This window comes from Sapajus apella, unplaced genomic scaffold, assembly GCF_009761245.1.
Source record: "Sapajus apella isolate SASKATOON/1434 unplaced genomic scaffold, GSC_monkey_1.0 scaffold31, whole genome shotgun sequence".
Taxonomy (NCBI): Eukaryota; Metazoa; Chordata; class Mammalia; order Primates; family Cebidae; genus Sapajus; species Sapajus apella.
The window spans coordinates 247,514-271,005 of NW_022436971.1; the positions used below are offsets into that span (position 1 = coordinate 247,514).

A 23,492-nucleotide genomic window follows, 5' to 3' on the forward strand; every position below is an offset into this window, starting at 1 on the left:
AAAGTGCTGGGATTACAGGTGTGAGCCACCGCGCCCGGCTGATTTGTTTTATAATTGTTGTGTCTAGTTATTCCTTATATATTTTGGATATAAGTTCCTTATTATATATATCATCTGGAAATATTTTTGTCCATTCTGTAGGCTGTCTTTCCATCTTCTTGATGGTATTTTTTGACATACAAACGTTTTAAATTTTGATAACATCAGTGTGGCTATATTTTCTTTTGTCATTTGCTTTTATCAGCCCCAAGGTAATGAAGATTTATACCTATGTTTTCTTCTAAGAGTTTCATAGCCTTAGCTTTTACATTTAGGTTGTTGAAGTCCTAATCCCCGGTACCTCAGAATGTATCTATATTTGGAGCTAGGGTCTTTCAAGAGGTAATTAAGTTAAATGAGGTTATTATAGATGGGTCCTACTTCAATAGGACTAGTGTGCTTGTAGGAAGAGGAGGCTAGGGTGCACACATGTACAGTAGAGAGGGAGCACATTAAGACACAGGGAGAAGGCAGCCACCTACAAACCAAAGAGGAGGCCTCAGAACAACTGACCCTGCCAACATCTTTTTTTTTTTTTTTTTTTTTGAGATGGAGTCTTGCTTTGTCTTGCTTTAGAGTGCAGTGGCACTATCTTGACTCACTGCAGCCTCGGACTCCTGGGCTCGAGGGATCCTCCTGCCTCAGCCTCCTGAGTAGCTGGGACCACAGACACGCACCACCATGCCTGACTATTTAAAAACAATTTTTGGGCGGGGCTGGGTGTGGTGGCTCGTGCCTATAATCCCAGCACTCGGGGAGGCTAAGGCGGGTGAATCACCTGAGGTCATGAGTTCGAAACCAACCCCATCTTTACTAAAAATCAAACAAAAATTAGCTGAGTGTGGTGGCAGGTGCCTGTAATCCCAGTTACTTGGAAAGCTGAGGCAGGAGAATCACTTGAACCTGGGAGGCAGAGGTTACAGTGACCTGAGATCACACCTCTGCACTCCAGCCTGGGCAACAGAACAACACTCTGTCTCAATTTTTTTTTTTTTTTTTTAAGAGGTGGGGTCTTACTGTGTTGCCCAGTCTGGTCCTGAACTCGTAGGCTCAAGTACTTCTTCTTCCTCTGCTTCCCAAAGTATGGAGATGACAAGCATGAACCACCACGCCCCACCCTTGCCAGTTTCTTGATCTGGAACTTGTTGCCTCCAGAACTGTGAGAAAATACATTTCTGTTCTTTAAACCAACCAATCTGAATACTTTGTGATGGCAGCTCTAGTGGACTAATACACAAACCCCGCTTGGATCATGGTATATTATTTTCTTAAATCATACTGGCCTTGTGTTTTGTGAGGTGCTTACTTAATAAATTTATTTATTTTCCTCTAGTATAGGGGTGGCAAACTATAGCTCATGAGCCAAAACCAGACCAATGTCTGTTTTTGTAAATATAATTTTGTCAGAACGTAATCTTTTTTTTAAAGGTCAGGTCAAAGTTTATTGACAATGATGAACTATGACAGCCTCTATTAAATTACCCCTTCCTTCGAGGTGTACGTGATCGAAGCAGCAAAGATATTTTCATTCAGGCATATAACAAGCCATTTGTGGGGATTGAAACGTCTGGTCAATATCTCCTAACAGCATCTAGGCAAAATCTTAAATTTCAAAAGATAATTATACTCATATAGTCAAACTACCTGTCAAGGAGATGTGTCAAAGGAAATATGAAATGTAAAAATTTTTTTTGAGATGGAGTTTCACTCTTTCACCCAGGCTGGAGTGCAGTGGCGCGATCTTGGCTCACTGCAACCACTGCCTTCCGGTTTCAAGCAATCCTTCTGCCTCAGCCTCTTGAGTAGCTGGGATTACAGGTGCCCACCACCACGCCTGGCTAATTTCTGTATTTTCAGTAGAGACACGGTTTCCGCGTATTGGCCAGGCCAATCTCAAACTCCTGACCTGGTGATCTGCCCAAGGATCACTTATTAACATGTCATGTATGGTTGCTTTTGTGCCACAGCAGCAGGCTGATGTAGTTAGGCTACCAAACCCAAAATGTTTACCATCAGATGCTTTAGAAAATTTGCTGACCTTGCTCTACTAGATGCTTAAGATGGGCTTGTATGTACAGCATTCTCTGAGTCATGCATTTTGTAAACAGTTCTTTTTTATCGACTGGATGTTTTAAAAACAGCACGAATGGATGGATATAAAATCCTTCGCTTGCATCTTTGTTCCTTAAGTTTCTAGAAAATGCTGAAAATGCTGTATCGCTACTGCCTGGCTTTGTATGTTGCTCTTGAGAAGTCTGATGCCAACATTTTGGCTACCAGACGCCATAATAAAACATCTACCCTAAAAAGAATGGGCTAAAGTAAGAACCATTTTAATTGTAATTTCACAGTCTTTGGGGTTAGGAATTTGGGTAGGGCTTGGCTGGATGATTCTTCTGTTCCACATGGCTTCAGCTGAGGTCACTCAGTGGTATTCAGCTTATGTTTGGGGTAATATAGGGCATTTACGACAGTTTCACTCATACCAGCAAGGATCAGCAAGGTGCTCTCCTCCATGTAGGCCCTTTCTGGGGACTTACATATTTTACATAACAGCTCAGGGCTTTAAGAATAAGTGTTCCCAGCTGGGCGCAGTGGCTCATGCCTCTAATCCAGAGGCCGATGAGGGCGCATCACTTGAGGCCAGGAGTTGGAGACCAGCCTGGCCAACATGGTGAAACCCCATCTCTGCTAAATGTATAAAAATTAGCCTGGTTAGGCAGGAGCCAGTAATCCCAGCTACTTGGGAGGCTGAGGCAGGAGAATCGCTTGAACCTGGGAGGCAGAGGTTGCAGTGAGCCAAGATCACGCCACTGCACTCCAGCCTGGGTAACACAGCAAGACTCCATCTCAAAAAAAAAAAAAAAAAAAAAAAAAAGCTGCTGCATTAGTTTAGGGGAAAGAGGGGATAAGAGGGACAGATTCTAGGTATTTTTTTATGAGGCAACATCAATGGTACTTCGCGGTTGTTGGGTATGGAGTCAGGGCAGAGGGGTGGCGGGAGAAGAAGGAATGAGGAATGGCTCCCAGGATTCTGAATTGGGCAACTGTTTGGACAGTAGTTTAGATGTGTAGAGTGTGGGTGTCTCTAGGACACCCAGGTACAGAAGTCCAGCAGGCTTTTGTGAATAAGGAACCCAGATGAGTGGCCTGAGCTGGAGATACAGCACTTGGGTGTTGCTGATATGCAGCAGATGCAGACAGGGAGGATGTGTGGAGTGAAATGAGCAGAGGAGAGAATCTGTGAGACTGAGAAGTGGTCACAGAGGTTAAGAGGGGGGTCACACCATGTCACCGAGGGAGTTCCAGAAAGAGTGGAGTGCTCTGTGTTGTCAAATGTCACTGAGAGTTCTGATAATAGGGGGACTCAAATATGGCTTGTGGTATTTAGGATCCAACAGGCCACTCATGACAGAGCAGTGCAGTGATGTGGTCTGGACAGAAACTCCACAGGTTTGAGGAGCTGAGGAGCTGCCAAGGAGGTAGAGATGAGAGAAGGTGACTTTCAAGACATTTGTGAAGGGAAACACGGAGAAGGACTAGTAACTGAAGCAGAATCCAGAGAGACAGAGAAAGGGGTTCTCCCTTTTTTCTTGAGGACAAGATGATGCAGGAAAGAGACAAGTAAAGACAAGTTGGTAATTTTGGAGTGAGAGGGGGAGAATGATTGAAAGATGTTTGAAAAGTTTTCTGAGGATGTGGGAGGTGAAGAAATACAGAACAGAGATGGAGAGATGCGAATACAAGTGTACTTGAAGTATTTAATTCCCTTATGGTTCATGCTTGTCTAGTCCACATATTGAAATTACCTTGGTTTCAATCGATAGGACAAACATAGCAAGCAATATTTACACATTTATTTTATATTATTTACACATCTTTTCTCCAAAGAACAGAATCAATATTTACCCTCTCAATGCCTTCCACATAGTGGGTGCTCAGAAAGGGCAAATGAAGAAGCTAGATGTCTCTTACCTGTATTCTGAGTATCTTAATATGTTCAAAACATAGCAAAGACCGTGCCTACAAGAGATAAGTCTCCTAAAGCATGAAAATATTCACACACTTTATGTATGAAAGGTAAAATGCCCATCTTTTTGTTTTGTTTTGCTTTTTTGAGGAGGAGTCTCACTCTGTCACCCAGGCTGGAGTACAGTGGCACAATTTCAGCCCACTGCAACCTCTGCCTCCTGGGTTCAAGCCATTCTCCTGCCTCAGCCTCCCAAGTAACTGCTGGGGTTACAGGCTTGGGATCACAGGCGTATGCTATCACGCCCAGGTAATTTTTGTATTTTTAGTAAAGATGGGGTTTTGACATGTTGGCCAGGCTGGTCTCGAATCCCTGACCTCAAGTGATCTGCTCACCTCAGCCTCCCAAAGTGCTAGGATTACAGGGGGAGCCACAGTGCCCAGCCAGAAAATGCCCATCTTTTGAGGAACCTATTTGTTCCCATTTAACAAAGTTGGTTATCAGCATTTCCTTCACCATAGGAGTTTAAAAATAAAAAGAGGAGAGGAGGAAGAGGGTGTTCTAAAGGCAGGCAGGCAGACAGCAGCAGGAGGTGGCACGATCTGCCTTACCATAAGGTGCCAAAAAACAGTGAAAACCATACTCCCAGCATGCAGGCTGGGGTTGCTTAGCTCGGGAGCTTACAGCCTTCATCATTGACCAACAGCACTTAAATTAAGGACGCTGCTGTTTTGAGTCTTAAATAACTGAGAAAAATGACCATTCGAGCCATTTAAAAAGTCCTACCTATTCCTAATTTGGCACTATCTCCTGCATTTCACATAGTTTGGAAAGAATTCTATAAAAGATGGATGTAAAACACAAAAAAATTGGCGCTGAGAAGGTAAACCTGGCTGCCCCTGGCTCCTTTGCCCAAGCTGTTTTCCCAGCCCTGATGTCCTCCCTTTTTCCTCCTAAGACTTTTCTTCCTTCGAGGCTGATCATAAATGCCGCTTCTTCCAGGAAGCCCTCCGCGGCGTCCAAGTAGAAATCATCTCTAGCTCCTGTGCCTTCCCAAAGCACCGCACCGAGGCTTGGCTCTGCACGGGTCACCGGACCTGGTTGTGTACATGGCTGTTTTCCCCGCTAAGTTATGGGCGCCTCGAGCCCAGGCGCCGTGACCGTGATCGTGACCGTGCGCCCATAGGCACCTGGGGCAGTGCGGGGCGCACGCCGCTGCCCAACGAGCTTGCGGAGTTCACAGGGGTCACTCGGGCAGAGGCTCGTGCTCAGGCGCTGGGAATGATTCACGGGGTGGCTCTTTGCATTCTTTGCCCTGTAGTCACGTCGGGCCGGGCACCCCGCGGGCAGATACCTGCGCTTGGAAAGGCACCCGGCCCGGCGCCAGCGAGCGGGAGAAGCCTGGACAGAGTCAGCTTCCCGCCTGCCCGGAACCCGCGGACGACCGGGGGGCGGGGCACGGCCGCGGGGGCGGGGCCGAGGGGGTGCTCGGCTGCTCCCGCCCCCTTCCCACGCGCAGAAGCCCCGCCCCCAGCCGCGCGCGCGCGCTGGGCGCGCGTCCCCCCACCCCCCGCCACCTCCGCTCTCCGCCCTCGCGCCCTCGCGCCCTCGCGCCGGGGGCGGGCGCTGCGCGTGCCGGGCGGGGAAGCGGCGCGAGCCGGGCGCTGCGAACGTTCGCCGCGGGGGCGGCTCCGGGGCCTGAGTGGGCGCCGCTGCTGCCTCAGCCGAGGGGGCCTGGCCGGAGCGGGCGGAGGAGTGAGGCCGCCGGAGACCTTCCCGACGCCCCCTGCTCCGGCCGGGAAGTGAGCAAGCTGGGGGTCCGCGGCGGCCGCCGGGGCTGCGGGGAGCAGAGCGTGGCTGGAGCCTGGCGCCCGCGAGGTGCGGGACGGGAGTCTGCGCTGCGCCGGTACCCGGGACCCGGGACCCGGGAGCCTGCGGGTGGGGGGCCGCTGGAGGCGGGGAGGGCGCGGGGAGCCGGGGCCGCTGCACCCGCGCGGCTGCGAGGAGGACCAGGCGGTGGGGATGCGGCTGAGCCCGGGCCGCGAGGGATCTCGGGGTCCGGAGCGCGCCGGGGCGCGGGCGCGAGCGGGGGCGCGGCGCCGGCTTGATGCTGCCCGATCCTGGCTCGCCGGGAGGCGGCTCTGCGTTAGGTGCTGAAGGGGCGAGGGAGGCAGGTCCTGGCAGAGGGCAGGTGTGGCGGGCAGGCCCTGGCAGACGGAAGAGTATTTGTTTCAGATCACCCCAAATCACTGTTTTCCGAGGCGCCTGATAGCGAACCTGTCCGGGAGGTCACCCTGGACTGGAAAGTGTCCCGAGAGGAGGATGCTGGTAACGAATGCTTGCCATTAAATTCCCGTGCCAGGCCTTGGGATTAGGAAGACCTTCCATCTACTGTGGGGTAGAGAACCTTAGTCAGCACTGGGGCCACGAAATAGTATGAAACACACCGTCATTCGTTATTGAGGTGCTGACAGTGTGGCTGTGAAGGGATGCACATAAAATACAAAGGAGCATCGAATTTTATGTCTCGTGTCCTATTCACTTTAGGTCTTTTTTGTCTTTTCTCAGTATTGGGAAATTGGAGCCATAAATTCCGTGGTTTTGGGGATAAAGCAGAAAGGTCAAAGAAGCCTGTGGGAGAAATTTGGGAGAGTTTTGAAGGCTCCTATGGGTACCATTTAAAGGGGACTCTCAGAGGGGAAACAAGACGTTTGGAAAGAAAGGAAGTTTCCTTCCTTCCCAAGTGGAACTAAGGTCCATGACTATTCACTGCTAAATCCTCAGAATGTTGCCTGGCTCACAGCGGTGGAGCCATTAATGTCTATTGCAAGAATGAATGGGCAGGCAAGGTTTGCCACATTTGACATGGAGCAGTGTCAGCCACTCTAGTGTTAGGGAAGGTTGCTGGATTTCCCCTGTTCCTCAAGTTCTCTCTCTCTCTGCCTTTTTTTTTTTTTTTTTTTTTTTCTTTTTTCTGCCATGCGAGGCAACCCCAGTTCTTTGGTCTGGGCACGTTAAAGCAATGGCTAAGGGGGCGAGGTCTTGGTTTCCTGTAGCCATGCTACCACCTTCCCATGTTGCTTGCGTGTTGGCTGTCAGGAGCTTGCTCCTTCGGCTGTTGCGTGAGATCATCCCGTTTTGGTCCTTCTCCCATTGGCTTTTTCTATCACTTGAGAAGGAAGAGGGTAGTTTTGTCTAGAGAACACTTTTTCATTTTTATCCTGGTTCTTGAATCTTAGATCTGTAGTCCGAGCCTGTTTGTGCCTTTGCTTTTCTGTAAGGGCTGGAATTCTACCTGTTCTCTGCCTTGGCTGAATCTCTGAAGTCTGGAGCTCCAGGCTGCTGTTTCCGTTCGCTGGGTTGCAGTGCCTGTTAGGTTACTTTGCCTGCCAGATTAAAACTTGACCTTTTATGAGTTCTTTGAGGATTTTTATCATGCATAAGTGGAGTTGCCTTTGAAAGGGGTTGTACACTCAAGGTAGTGCTGGCAGGGTTTTTGGATGTCCACTAGAAATTTGAAAGACAAATTTCTACCTATGGTTGGAAAATTAGACTTAAAACCAAGAGAAATTCAATTTATTGTTTATTTTATGGCTTTATATTAATCTCTTGGGGCCTTAGTTTCTTCATGTGAAAAATAAGAGTAATAATCAAAATCTGGCATTGTATAGGAAGCCTTGAAGAAGTAAATTACTTTCTCCTGTTTTAGGACTGTACAACCAGCAGGTCTCTTGTTTAGGGGTGCCTAGGTTCTGCAATTCTGGGTGCCTTATTCCAGGCCCTCTCAATGATATTTTGTTTATATATTTATTTTAAAACTAACTTTTTTTTTTTTTTTTTTGAGACGGAGTTTCACTCTTGTTACCCAGGCTGGAGTTAAAACTAACTTTTTGACACATAGTTGACACGATAAAATGCACAGATTTCCCATGAGTGGTTGGATGAGTTTTGAAAAAATATGCACAGTAGTCCCCCCATTACCCTCAGGGACATGTTCCAAGAGCCAGTGGGTGCCTGAAGCCACAGCTAATTCCAAACCCTATACAGACTGTTTTTTTTTCCTGTATATAAGCACCTATGATAAAGTTGTAACTGATAGGTGCCATGAGAGATTAATAACTTCTCTTAGGCATGTATTTGGCTTCTCTTTGGCTTATCCCAGTTGCCAGCATCACTACTCTTGCACTTTGGGTTTATTATTAAGTAAAACAGTGGTTACTTGAACAGTAGCCCTGTGATACCATGACGGTCAATCTGATAATTGAGAGAGCTACAAGTGAGTAACCAGGGTGTGGCTTATGCAGTGTGGATATGTTGGACAAAGGGATGGTTCACATCCCAGGTGGGACAGAACGGGATGGCACATTTCATCACGCTCTTTAGAATGGTGCACAACTTAAAACTTATGAAGTGTTTATTTCTGAGGGGGGACTGCTGTGTACTTTGTAACCATCATTCCAATCAAGACATTTCCATGGCCCCGGAATGTTCCTATATGCTGGTTTGCAGTCCATTCACCATCCTTCCCCACTCACTTCTATTGATTTTTAATTACACGAGCATCAGAGCTGTGGCATCTAATTGTGTAGATCAGCTTTAGGGAGCACCATTCACATTGGAGTCCCTGTGCCTGGCAGCTCCTGGAGTTGTGTAGTGCACACTCTGTGTGACTGTGTGCTACAGCTCTGCAGGTGGCTCAGAATGCACACTTGCATGTCAAATACTCAAACAGTACAGGCAGAATAAAGGCCCCCCTGACCTACTCACAGAAACTGAAGTTACCAGTTTGTTGTGGTCTTTCCAGACCATTCTCTGTGTAGATTCATGTATATACAGGTAATACAGAATAAAAAAAGAGCAGCTTTTTCTCTTCTACGTTAATGACATCATACCATACACATTGTTCAGCAGTTTTTTTCCCGTAACAGAATGATTTTGAGATCTTTTCGTGTTGGAACTCAGGAATCGACCTGAGTCTTCTTATGAGAAGACTGAGACTACACAGTCTCTTATGCAGTACGTATTGTAGTTTGTTTAGTATTCTCATTAAGGGCCATTGGTGCAGTGAATGAAAAAATACAATTGCTGGGTCAGAGGTACACATTTGGCCATATAATTGATGGGGCTGTAACCATGTTGCTACTTGTGGATTTAATCCGTTTATTTTTAACTGCTGAGTGTATTCAGTATTCAGTGTAGACTTTTTTTTTTTTTTTTGAGGTAGGGTCTTGCTGTGTTGCCCAGGCTGGAGTGCAGTGGCACTCCAGAGTTCAAATGATTCTCCCAAGTAGCTGGGACTACAGTGGAGTGCTACCATGCCTGGTTAATTTTAGTTTTTTGTAGAGATGCGGTCTCGCCATGTTGCTCGTGCTGGCAAGTGATCCTCCCAAAGTGCTGGGATTACAGGCGTGAGCCCCCGCACCTGGCCCCACTGTAGACTTACATCACAGCGTAATGTCTACACAGAGTCTTTTACTCACTGAGGAACAGCTGGGCTCCTTTAGATGCTGATTCTTTGTGGGTCTGTGTGTTGCAAATGTACCCTGCCAGTCCTAGGCTTTTCTTTCCCTTTATTAACAATGTATTTGGTTGTATATACCATTTAAGTTTAATGTAATATTTACGAAAAATTTCCTTAAATGACTTGTCATTCTTTTGGGTGTGTATCTGGTTTAAGAAAATTTCCTCTATCCTGGGGTGTGAATTATATATTCTTATATTTTCTTCTGAAAGTTCTAAAAAGTTTTGCTTTCCATATGGAATTTATTTCTATGTATGGCGTGATGGAGAGATAATTTTTTTTTCAATTAGGATGACTAGTTTTTCAGCACTTAAAATTTTTTTTTATTATAGTAAAATACACATAACATAAACATTACCATTTTAACAATTTTTTTTTTTTTTTTTTTTTTGAGATGGAGCCTTGCTCTGTCGCTCAGGCTGGAGTACAGTGGCACAATCTCAGCTTACTGCAACCTCCACCTCCTGGGTTCAAGTGATTCTCCTGCCTCAGCTTGCTGAGTAGCTATGATTACAGGCACGTGCCACCACACCTGACTAATTTTTGTATTTTTAGTGGAGAACGGGTTTACAGGCTTGTGCCACCACACCCGGCTAATTTTTTTATATTTTTAGTGGAGTTGGGTTTTCACCGTGTTAGCCAGGGTGGTTTTGATCTTCTGACCTTGTGATTCACCCGCCTTGGCCTCCCAAAGTGCTGGGATTACAGGTGTGAGCCACTGCGCCCGGCCCTATTTTAACCCTTTTAAAATGTACAGTTCTGTAGCATGAAATACATTCACATTGTTATGCAGCCATCACCACTGTCTCCAGAGCTTTTCCATCTTCCCCAACTGAAACTCTGTATCCCTTAAACACCAACTCCCCATTCTTCCCTCCCTCAGCCCCTGGCAGCCACCATCCTGCTTTCTGTCTCTATGAATTCCACTACTCTAGGCACCTCATATAAATGGAATCATTACAAAATTTACCCTTTTGTATCTGGCTGATTTCACTTAGTATAATGTCCTTAAACTTCATTCATATTGTAGCATGTGTCAAAATTTCCTTTTTAAGGCTGAATAATATTCCCTGGTATGAATATACCAGGTTTTGTTTATTCATTCATTCACTGAGGGACATTTGGGTTGTTTCCCACTTTTGGCTATTATAAGGAATGCTGCTGTGAACATTGGTATGCATATGTCTGTGTAAGTCTCTGTTTCCAACTCTTTTGTGTATATATTCAAGTGTAATTGTCAGTAATACAGTTTTAAAAATAATATACATAATGGGATAAAAATAGATGAACACAACCTTGACCAATATGACTGGATAGTACAGTGTTCCCATATACCCACCCTTTCTCCTACAAAATTTCCCCTGTTATTAACATCTTGCATTAGTATGCTACATTTGTTATAATTGATAAACCAAGTTGATACATTGTTATTAGCTGAAGTTCACGATTTCTATTAGAGTTCACTCTTTGTATTGCATAGTTCTATGGGTTTTGACAAATGCATAATGTCATGTATCATTAATATGGCATTACGTGTAATGGCATTACATGGCATGACAGCATGTTACAACTCTGCAAGTGGCTCAGAAGGACACTCATTTGTAAAATACTCAACAGTACAGACAGAATAAATGTCATCACATAGCTATAGTTTTACCTTTTCTAGAGTTGGAAATGTCATAGCTTTGGAAGCATATAGTATGGAGCCTGCTCAGACGGGCATCTTTCACTTAGCAATATGCATGTATGTTTTCTCTAAGTCTTTTTTTGTGGCTTGATAGCTCAGTTCTTTTTAGCACTGAATAATAATATTCCATTTGATGGAATTACCGCAGTTTGTTTATTCATTCACCTACTGAAGGACATCTTGGTTGCTTCTAGTTTTTGGCATTTTGAATAAAGCTGCTATAAACATCTGTGTGCAGGCTTTTGTGTAGACATTAAGTTTGTAACTCCCTTGGGAAAATATCTAGGAGAGTGATTGCTGGGTCGTATTGTAAGAATATATTAAGCTTTGTAGGAAGCTATTAAATTGTCTTTCAAAGTGACTGTACCATTTGCATTCTCAATACTTTAAAAAATTTATTTCCAGGCCGGGCGCGGTGGCTCAAGCCTGTAATCCCAGCACTTTGGGAGGCCGAGGCGGGTGGATCACGAGGTCAAGAGATCAAGACCATCCTGGTCAACATGGTGAAACCCCGTCTCTACTAAAAATACAAAACATTAGCTGGGCATGGTGGTGCGTGCCTGTAGTCCCAGCTACTCGGGAGGCTGAGGCAGGAGAATTGCCTGAGCCCAGGAGGCGGAGGTTGCGGTGAACCGAGATTGCGCCATTGCACTGGCGCAATCGCGGTTCACCGAAACCTCCGCCTCCTGGGAAAAAAAAAAAAAAAAATTTATTTCCAAGTACCCTAAATGTGCTTATAGAATAATTCTGTAAGACTGTTCTGTAAAATTAAACTTCATCTGGAATAATATTCAGTTGTTGGTTTTGTTGGCTGTCTTTCTTAGCAGTATATCTCTTCATGTGTTTTGAAGTTTTGAATTACAGACTTGCTTTTTTTTTGGAGACAGAGTGTGGCTCAGCAGCCTCTGCCTCTGCCTTCCAGGTTCAAGCGATTCTCCTGCCTCAGCCTCCTGAGTAGCTGGGATTACAGGCATCCACCACCATGCTTGGCTAATTTTTGTACTTTTAGTCGAGATGGGGTTTCACCGTGTTGGCCAGGCTGATCTCGAACTCCTGACGTCAAGTGATCCGCCTGCCTCAGTCTCCCAAAGTACTGGGATTACAGGTGTGAACCACCATGCCCACCTTAATTGCAGACCCATTTTGAGAGTGAGTGCTTTTGATTTTGTTTTCTTATCTCTGTACCCACGCTCCTCTGTGTGGTGATATTTCAGGTGCTTGGGCTGACCTACAGGACCTCAGTCTGGAATCAGATATGATAATTGTGGGTCAGGGTCCTACCCTTTGAGTTAATTGGGGCTGTTTTCCACCCGTCATAGCATATGAGTCTTGACTCAATTCCTGGTCCTGAGGGTGTTTATATTTTCCCACTTATCTAAGCCTAGAACATTATATAAATTGTAGTTCTAGGCAGAGATTGGCAGCAGTATTTTTTAGCTTCCCTTCAGGTCCAGCATCATGGCTGGCCCTGAGCGGTGAGTCTGGTCCAGATGTCTTCATTTTCATCCTCCTTTGCTTTCTGTTACTACTGCCCTGCAGGAAGTGTACACCTGGTTCTGGACTCAGGATTCAGCAAGCCCAGAGACTCAGTCCTGCTTGCAACATTATGTCTCCACATAGAGATTTATCTTGTTTTTGTGCCTATTTAAAAAAAATATTGTTAAAAAATATTTTATTCATTATTGTGTATTTGGAACCAAAAGGTGGCATCAAAGAATGTACTTACTGGGCCACTTTGACTAGAAGATTTAATTAACCAAGCTCCTGTTTCAGCTTTATACAAATGACTTTTTTTCTTTGTTGTTTCATTGACTAGGCCCTCCAGTACAAGAAGTATGATAGTTGGGCATTTTAATCTTTTTCCTGAGTGGTGATGTTTCCAGAGATTTACTGTTAAATACGATGTTTACTGATGGTTTCTGGAGGATGTCTTTTGTCAATTTAAGGAAGTTTTCTTCTGTTCTTGATATTTTTAATTGGGTGTTGAATTTTATGGAGGCCTTTTTTTTTTTTTTTTTGGCATTTCTTGGAATTATTTTTTCCCCTCTTTAACATGTTAAGAGTAGGAGAGACCTCTCTTGAGTTGTAGGTAACTGAGAGAAACAGATGTATGTGATATACTTGTTAATTCATTTTAAACAAAAAAACCTCACGACCTTTAAAGAAAACACGTTTTAAACTTGAATTTTTGTATATTAACAATATGTATAAGTCAAAATAGGACTATTTGGACTAAATATCATTGTAACCTCACTATATTCAAATAGTACATAATTATATCAGTAAAAATAACTAACATTTATTGGGCTCTTATTTGATGCCAGTCATTGTGCTAAATGCTTTACATGGTATATTTAATAGTTACCATAGCCGTATGAGGTTATATTTAGCTATTCAGAACTCTGTAGTATTGGAGTGCAATTACTGAATTTTTTAATTGGAACCTAGAGAACTCTTTTAGGTTTGTAAAAAGCAAATCTCTAAGATTTTATGAACATTTATTTTCCCTGGCTCCCCCTTTTTTTTTTAACCTGAAAGAGAAGAGAAAAGAAGTGTTAGAGGAAGGATATTTGAGAATTTTCTGAAATAAGGAAGTTCTCTTTCAGTAAATTTTGGCTTGTTACAACTGAGTGTTACTGAGAGTCTTAGTTATCACTGACTCTTAATTAAATCGACATCCAAAGAAAAACTGACTGGGAGATGGTGAACTTAAGTAAGAAATTTCAATACTTAGATGCTTTGACATAGCTGAGAGCTGGCAAGGTTAAGAAATTAACAAAAAGATTTAAAGGAAATAAAGGCTATTTAATACCAAGGCACTGTGTACAGAGACATTTTGGAGATACTTCCAAAGCTTCTCTCCTTTTCCTTTAGTCTTTACTGTGGGAGTTACGTAACTTCTGCATGTAGACATAGTCCAGGTCTGAAACACTCTATCTTCTATGGCTAGAACAGAGTATAAGAACTAACAAGGAGCCAAAGTTTCTGCTGCACTGTCTTTCAAACCCTACTTAACTCTGTGATTTTAAGGTCTGAGCTAGCACCCCATTTTTGGGAGCTGTATTCTTTCCTTATTCCTTGAGGCCTCATGCTGCCCTGGAGGGGGCGATGTGACACAGTGGAAAAGAGAGTGGGCTTGAGCTTTGTGGTAGTCAAAACTCCACAGATTCCTAGCTTTGCAACTTCAGGCCAAGTCACCTGATCCCTTAGTTTCCTCTCTGCTTCTAACATCCCTACTCCTGATTATCTCCTCAAGTTCAGCACAGTCCTGTCTTCTCACCTAGTTTTTTTTTTTTTTTTTTTTTTTGGAGACGGAGTTTCGCTCTTGTTACCCAGGCTGGAGTCCAATGGCGCGATCTCGGCTCACCGCAACCTCTGCCTCCTGGGTTCAAGGAATTCACCTGCCTCAGCCTCCTGAGTAGCTGGGACTACAGGCATGCGCCACCATGCCCAGCTCATTTTCTGTATTTCTTTTAGTAGAGACGGCGTTTCACCGTGTTGACCAGGATGGTCTCGATCTCTTGACCTCGTGATCCACCCGCCTCGGCCTCCCAAAGTGCTGGGATTACAGGCTTGAGCCACCGCGCCCGGCTCTTCTCACCTAGTTTTAAAAAGAGCAATAGTCTCCAAAGTGTGGGAGGTATGTAAAATCATCCTCTAGGCAGGGTATTACAAGAAAATATGAGCAATCACGTTTTACCAATATTTAACCCATAAAGTTGACACTTCTACTCCATCTGTGTGTCTGATGCCGTCTGTCCGATATGGTAAGCTAGAAGGGGTCGATAATGTGATCCTCCTTATTTACCTGCTTATATTGTTTTAGCACATATTTTAGTTCACCTCTGCTGAATTTAGGGGTCTTTCAGATCATATTATATTATTTGAATAAAATGAACCTTGCTGAATAGACAAATGGTTCACAAAGATTCCTGCAAAGAAGATGCAGAATGAAATTTCAGAGTCAACTGAAGATTGAAACAATAATGCAAACACACATGGACAGCCAGAAAAACATGGGTACTTCTATTTCTATGATGAACTTGTCAGTCAAATGCAAAATAGAAAAACAATGGTAATCCAATCAGATGGATGGAGAATCAGTAATAAAAAATAGCTTAGAATTTCTAAAACTATTTAAAATATGGATTTATATACACTGTTGAGTACATTGTGCCTGAAAGTACTCACTAATGGTATTATGGGCTAATGTTATAAATCGAGATATTTAAATAGTAAGCATTCAGAATATGAAGACAGACTTATTGATGTTTTTCAGTGATGATTAGTCATGCTGTAATTAATCCAGTACCTTAAAATTCTAATAAGCTTAATAATAATTTTTGTTTTTTTGAGACAGAGTCTCACTCTGTCACCCAGGCTGGAGTGCAGTGGTGTGATCTCAGCTCACTGCAACCTCCACCTCTCAGGTTCAAGAAGTTCTCTGCCTCAGCCTCCCAGATAGCTGGGATTTTAGGTGCTTGCCACCATGCCCAGCTAATTTTTTGTGTTTTTAGTAGAGACGGGGTTTCACCATCTTGGCCAGGCTGTTTTTGAACTCCTGACCTCGTGATCCACCCACCTCGACCTCCCAAAGTGCTGGGATTACAGGCATGAGCCTGGCCAATAATAAATTTTAGAAGTTTTTCTTTGGGGTTTAAGAATAAAAGACAAAAAAGCCATAAACCTTTGTTCTTCCTGTTTGGTAACAGTGGCTGAAATAATATATAGATAAATAATTTGAGTATGATGTAAAACTGAAATGTATCCTTTATTAGTAACTATTGTTGAGATACTGGTAGAACACATTGCTGAAGATTTGAAATGATGGCTATTGTACCAAATTATAGAGTTTGTGAGAGTTCATGTATATTTGGCTAAAAATACAGAGCTTATGGTATTTGATATACTCTGTTTTAATAATAAAATATATGGAGAACTGCCTCCCCACCTCCAAACCACTCAGGATAAGATTTACCAGAGAATATACTAAAAGTAGATGATCTAAAATGTTATAAAGAAATAGGACATATGAAGCATAAAGAATAACATATTGTTGTTCAACCATTGTGGAAGACAGTGTGGTAATTCATTGAGGATCTAGAACCAGAAATACCATTTGACCCAGCAATTTCATTACTGGTTATATACCCAAAGGATTATAAATCATTCTACTATAAAGACACATGCCCACATATGTTTATTGCAGCACTGTTTACAATAGCAAAGACTTGGAACCAACCCAAATGTCCATCGTAGACTGGATAAAGAAAATGTGGCCCGTATACGTCATGAAACACTATGCAGCCATAAAAAGGAATGAGTTCATGTCCTTTGGAGGGACATGAACAGGGATGAAGCTGGAAGCCTCATTCTCGGCAAACTAACACAGCAACAGAAAACCAAACACCACATGTTCTCACTTACAAGTGGGAGTTGAACAATGAGAACACTTGGATACAGGGAGGGAAACATCACACACAGGGGCCTGTCAGGGGCTGGGGTCAAGAGGAGGGTGAGCATTAGGACGAATACCTAATGCTGGGCTTAAAACCTAGATGATGAGTTGATAGGTATAGCAGACCACCAGGGCACACGTATACCTATGTAACAAACCTGCACACTCTGCTCACGTATCCCAGAACTTAAAGTAAATTAAAAAATATATATATTTTTTGGTCGGGCGCAGTGGCTCACGCCTGTAATCCCAGCACTTTGGGAGGCCGAGGCAGGCAGATCATGAGGTCAGGATATTGAGACCATCCTGGCCATGGTGAAACCTCCGTCTCTACTAAAATGCAAAAAATTAGCCAGGAGTGGTGGCGTGCTCCTGTAGTCCCAGCTACTCAGGAGGCTGAGGTAGGGGAATCGCTTGAATCCAGGAGATGGAAGTTGCAGTGAGCTGAGATCGCGCCACTGCACTCCAGTCTGGTGAAAGAGCAAGACTCCATCTCAAAAAAAATTATCTATCTATCTATATGTATCTACTTCCACTTAAATAAATTGAGCACAGAAAGAGAATAATATATTGTACTTAGAACCCAGCCTAAGAAAGAAAACATAGCCAGTGGAGTTGGTATACCTCTGCAGTCATGATTCTGTTTCCATCCCCAGAGATACTCACTTTTCTGAATTTGATGATTATCATTTGCATATACTTCTTTATACTTTTGCTGTGTGTGTGTGTATGTGTATGTGTGTGTGTATGTGTGTTATATTCAGGATCAGGGCCAGGGTGAAATGAAGAGGCATGTAGATCCCCAGTGTAAGGTAAGGAGGCCCTCAGTCTTAGGCTTGCGTGACCCCCAGAGTGACACTTCCTTAAATTTGGTGCCTACGTGCCTTGTTCACCTCACCATAGTCCCAGTCCTCCTCCTGTTAATGTGCATTTTTTTTTTTAAGTGCAGTGATGCGATCTTGGCTCACTGTAACCTCCAACTCCCTGGTTCAAGCAATTCTCCTGCCTCAGCCTCCCGAGTAGCTGGGATTACAGGCATGTGCCATCACACCCAGCTAATTTTTCTATTTTTAGTAGAGACAGGGTTTCACCATGTTGGCCAGGATGGTCTTGATCTCCTGACCTTGTGATCTGTCCACCTCAGCCTCTCTAAGTGCTGGGATTACAGGTGTGAGCCACCGTGCCCTGCCCTAATTTGCATGTTTTTAAACTTTATAGAAATAATATTTTTTATGTATTCTCTTGTAACTCTTTTCACTTAATAATGTGAAATTGAGGCCGGGCGCGGTGGCTCACGCATGTAATCCAAGCAATTTGGAGGCCAAGGCGGGTGGATCACCTGAGGTCGGGAGTTAAAGACCAGCCTGACCAACATGGTGAAACCCTGTCTTTAAAAAAATACAAAAATAAAAATTAAAATCTGAAATTGATCCATCTCAATAAATGTAACTCTGCTGTATTCTGTTGTGTACTTTACTATAATTTTATTTTCCCATGCTTCTGTTGATGGACATTTAGATTATTTCTGATTTTGCATTTACAAACAATATTGTAAGCATTCTTGTATATGTCTCCTTAGGACATAGTTGTAGAAGGGAAATTTTTGGGTAATTAGGTATATCCTTTTTTTTTTTTTTTGAGACAGAATTTTGCTCTAGTTTCCCAGGCTGGAGTGAACTGGCATGATCTTGGCTCACTGCAACCTCTGCCTCGAGTTCAAGTGATTCTCCTGCCTCAGCCTCCTGAGTAGCTGGGATTACAGGCACCCACTACCACTCCTGGCTAATTTTTTTTGTATTTTTAGTAGAGACGGGATTTTGCCATGTTGGGCAGGCTGGTCTTGAACTCCTGACCTCGTGATTTGCCCACCTCAGCCTCCCAAAGTGCTGGGTTACAGGTGAGAGCCACCATGCCTGGCCTATATCCATTTTTAATATTACTAGATACTGCTTTTGCTGTTTGAAGTGTTATATTTATGCTTTCACCAGCAGTATATGAGAATTAATGTCACGCCATATTTTTGCCAATATAAATGATATTTTCAGACTCAGTTTTTTATTTGATGTGTGTGATGGGTAAATTACATTTTTATAAATTTTGTGTTGCAGAATAAAACAGATACTAAAAAAATTATATAGCTTAGTGAATTATCCTGCAGCAGATACTCTGTCATCATCACCCAGGTGAAGAATAGAATTCTGCCAGCCCTTTTAGAAGCTCCTCTGTGTACCTCATCCCACTCATAGCCCCTTCCTTTCCTCCCAGAGCAGTCACTGTCCTGATTTGCATAGTAATCCCTTCCTTGGATTTCTTTATGGGCTTATACCCCAACTGTAGATCCTTAGATATTATAGTTTAGTCTTGAGTTATTATGTGAAACTTTTCATATGTTTGTTTCCCATTTTTGTTGCTTTTTTTTTTTTAATTTTGTTTTTTTCCTTTTATTGAGACAGGCTTTCACCATGTTGGTCAGGCTGGTCCTGAACTCCCGACCTCAGGTGATCCGTCCGCCTCGGCCTCCCAAAATGTGTTGCCTCCTCTGTGAATTGCCTGCTCATATCTTATGTCAAATTTTCTTACTGGTTTGTACAAGTTGTGTGCATGTCGTGGATACCAGTTGTTTGGTTATATGAATTGCAGACCTCCTTTCCCAGTCTGTGACTTAACTTTTCATCTTTCTTGTGAGTTTGGATATATAGATTTTTTTTAAAAGCGTACTTTAACTTAGGCTAACTTTTGCTTAGAAAGTCCTTCCCTATGTTGAGATTAAAAGATATTTTGAGACTACTGTAACAAAAGCTTAACTGCAAAAGACATGAACAGGTACCTCACGGAAAAGGAAACACATATGACCAGTAATGTATTAGAGATGGGCACCTTCGTTAGTGATCAAAGAAATAGAAACCAAGACCACAGTGAGATGATGTCATATACCCATGTTACTGGCAAAATTGGAAAAGCCTGGTGGACCAAGTGTTGGAGAGATTGGGAATTCACACCATCTCAAATATGTCACTGACCGGAACGTCCTTTGGTGCACTTTAAAAAACATTTTGGCGACTGGGCGCGGTGGTTTAAGCCTGTAATCCCAGCACTTTGGGAGGCCGAGGCGGGCAGATCACGAGGTCAAGAGATCAAGACCATCCTGGCCAACATGGTGAAACCCCGTCTCTACTAAAAATACAAATATTTGCTGGGCGCGGTGGCGTGCGCCTGTAGTCCCAGCTACTTGGGAGGCTGAGGCAGGAGAATTGCTTGAACCTGGGATGCGGAGGTTGCAGTGAGCCGAGATTGTGCCACTGCACTCCAGCCTAGCGCCTGGTGACAGAGTGAGACTCTGTCTCAAAAAAAAAAAAAAACATTTTGGCAATTCCTTTTTTTAGATATACAGCCAAGATAAACTCTTGACTTTGTGCAGCAAGAGACAGATACAACAATGTTTATAGAAACACTGCCCACAATAGGAAAAAAAAAAAAAACAACTAGAAACAACTCATTTCCATCAGCAGGAGAGTAGATTAAAATGCAGTTTTGGAATTATGCAACAGCAAAAAAAAAAAATGAACAACAATAGGATGCATCTTAGCAATATATTTAGTGAAAACAATTACCCAAGGCTTATATATAGTAAGATATCTTTTTTCTTTGTACTTATTTGAGATATAAGTCACATATCATGTAATTCAACTTACAATTCAGTGGTTTTTAGTATACTTGTAGAGTTGTGCGGCCATCACTATTCACAACATTTGCATCATCCCTAAAAAGAACCCTGTACTCATTAGCAGTTACTCCCTATTCACTTTCCCCCATCAACCTCCCACAAATCCTGCAAACCAATGATTAATTTTCTGTGGCTATGGATTTACCTATTGTGGATGTTTCATAGAACTGGAATCATATAATATGTGGTCTGTTGTGACTGGCTTCTTTCATTTAGCATAATGTTTTCAAGGTTCATCCCTGTTGTAGCATGCTTCAGTACTTCATTCCTTTTTATGGCTGAGCAATATTCCATTATATGTGTTTGCCACAATTTGTATGAATATACTGCAGTTTCATTCCAGCACTATGTGTTGAAAAGACTATCCTTTCTCTATGTAATTGTCTTGGTATCTTTGTTGAAAATCAGTTGACCATAGTGTAAGGATATGTTTCTGGACTTTCAGTCTGTTCCACTGATTCCTGTGTTCCATTGCTTCCTGTTGCTATCCTTGTGCCAATACTACACATTTTTATTACTGTGGCTTTGTAGCAAGTTTTCATACATTCATGGATTTCATTTGCTAATATTTTGTTGAAGACTTTTGCAATGAAAATAAATGAACAATGTTCATGAACATCAGTCTGTAGTTTTTTTTTTTTTTTGAGACAGAGTCTTACTCTGTTACCTAGGCTAGAATGCAGCGGCGCCTTCTTGACTCACTGCAGTCTCCGCCTCTGGGGTTCAAGTGACTCCTCTGCCTTAGCCTCCCGAGTAGCTGGGACTACAGGTGCAGGCCACCACACCTGTCTAATTTTTTTGTATTTCACCACGTTGGCCATGATGGTCTCGACCTCCTGACCTCGTGATCTGCCCGCCTGGGCCTCCCAAAGTGCTGGGATTACAGGCAGGAGCCACCACGCCTGGCTGGGAGTTTTCTTTTTTGTACTGCCTTTGTTGGGTTTTGTTATGTAGGTAATGCTAGCTACAAAATGAGAAGATAAGTGTTTGTCTTTTGTTTTCTGAAGGGATCTTGTAGCATTGGGCTTGGAGATTCCTTTTACAGAAGGTTTTTTTTTTTTTTTCCTTACGAATTCAATTTCTTTAGTAGTTACGGGTTATTCTTGTTACCTGTTTCACCCTGGGCGAGTTCTGGCAATTTGTAGTTTTTGAGGAATTGGTCGGTTTTATCTAAGTTGTTATATGTGTAGAATAGAATTGTTCATAATATTTCTATGGTGTTTCTTTTAATGTTCACGGGTTCTATAGTGATAACTTCCACTCTTTCATTAGTAATGTTGATTATTTATGCCTTCTGTATTTTTTTGTTCGTCTTGCTAGAGGTTTATCAGTTTTATTGATCTTTTCAAAGAACCAACTTTTGGTTTCATTGACTTATCCCTTTCTTTTAATAAATTCTAGTTTCAAACCATTATGCTCAGATAGCACACTCTGTATGAGTTTAATTCTTTTGAATTTGCTAATGCTTGTTTTATGGCCCAAGATCTGGTCTTTCTTGGTACATGTTTCTTGTGCACCTAAAAAGAATATACGTTTCATTATTGTTGGTAGAATGTTCTATAGATGTCAATCTGATCTATTTGGTTGATGGTGTTGCTCAGTTCTTCCATATCCTTGTCACTACCTTCTCCCCGATCCTCTTCAGTGAGGTCGTTTCATACATGTGTAATACAGCTGGATTGCCTTGTCACATTCTATATTTCATTCTGGGATCCTCTGATTTTGTTTAAAAAAATTGCATGCATTAAGGTTCACCCTTTGTGGCTGGTGTGGTGGCTAACTCCTGTAGTCCCAAAACTTTGAGAAGTAGGGGCAGGAGGACTGCTTGAGCCCAGGAGTTCGAGACCAGTCTGGGCAACATAGTGAGACCCTGTCTGTACAAAATAAATAAATAAATAATTAAAAGATTAAAAAATAAAGATTCACTCTTTGTGTTGTGAGGTTCTTTCGGTGTTGACAAATGCATAGTATCATGTGTTCACCATTATAGTGTTATACAGAAGTTTCTCTGCCCTGAAAATTCTCTTGTGCTTCCCTCAAACCTCTGGCAACCACTGATCATTTTTCTGTTTCTGTAGTTCTGTTTTCTCTAGAAGGTCATAAAATTGGAATCAAACAGTATGTAGCCTTTTCACACTGACTTTTTTCACTTAGCATTATGTGTTTAAGATTCCCCCATGTCTTTTGATGGCTTGATACTTTGTTCTGTTTATTGCTGAACAATATTCCATTTATGAAGTATTGCAGTTTATTTATACATTCACCTACTGAAGGGCATCATCATTGCTTCCAGCTTTTGACAATCAAGAATAAAGCTGTAAACATTTGGGTGCAGATGTTTTGTGTGGACATAAATTTTCAACTCAGTTGAGCAAATACCTAGCAGTACAATTATTGGATCATATGGTAAGACTATGATTAGCTTTGTAAGAAACTGCCAAGTTTTTTACAACATGACTGCTTGTGCATTCCCATCAGCAATGATGAGAGTTTCTGCTGCCTCTGCATCCTTGTCAGCATTTTTTTTTTTTTTTTTTTTGAGACAGAGTCTCACTCTGTTGCCCACGCTGGAGTGCAATGGTGCGATTTCGGCTCACTGCAACCTCCATCTCCTGGGTTCCAGCAATTCTCCCTCAGCCTCCCAAGTAGCTGGGACTATAGGCGTGTGCCACCATGCCCAACTAATTTTTGTATTTTTAGTAGAGATGGGATTTCGCCACGTTGGCCAGGTTGGTCTCGAACTCCTGACCTCAGGTGATCCACCCGCCTTGGCCTCCCAAAGTGCTGGGATTGTAGGCCTGAACCACTGCGCCCGGCCTTGTCAGCATTTGATGTTGTCAGTTTTTTTGGATTTTTAACCATTCTGGTAGGTGTGTAGTGTTATTTTGCTGTTTTAATTTATGATTTACAAATTATAAGTGGTGTTAAACATCTTTTCATATGCTTATTTACCATCTGTGTATCTTCTTTGGCAAGATTTCTGTTCAGATTTTTGATTGTTTTTGATTGAGCTGTTGTCTTGTTATTGAGTTTTATTTGATTTTTTTTTTTTTTTTTTTTTTTTTTTGAGATGGGGTTTTGTTCTGTCACCCA

At 42.7% G+C, this 23,492-nt stretch overlaps 1 protein-coding gene across 24 annotated transcripts in view; it reads left to right on the plus strand.

The window, feature by feature from the left end:
* DTNB (dystrobrevin beta) overlaps positions 1 to 23,492 on the plus strand; it is a 302,922-nt gene that overhangs the window by 5,492 nt on the left and 273,938 nt on the right. For 14 of the 24 annotated variants that reach the window (XM_032293930.1, XM_032293923.1, XM_032293928.1 and 11 more), the window contains exon 1: positions 5,648 to 5,818. The exons of 1 other annotated variant lie outside the window; for it this stretch is intronic. The gene's annotated coding sequence lies outside the window, so the exon portion shown is untranslated. Of the gene's footprint in view, positions 1 to 5,646; positions 5,819 to 5,868; positions 5,888 to 6,139; positions 6,201 to 6,252; positions 6,338 to 23,492 lie in introns of those variants that run through there. 9 more of the 24 variants (XM_032293926.1, XM_032293912.1, XM_032293921.1 and 6 more) reach the window with 6 other exon arrangements.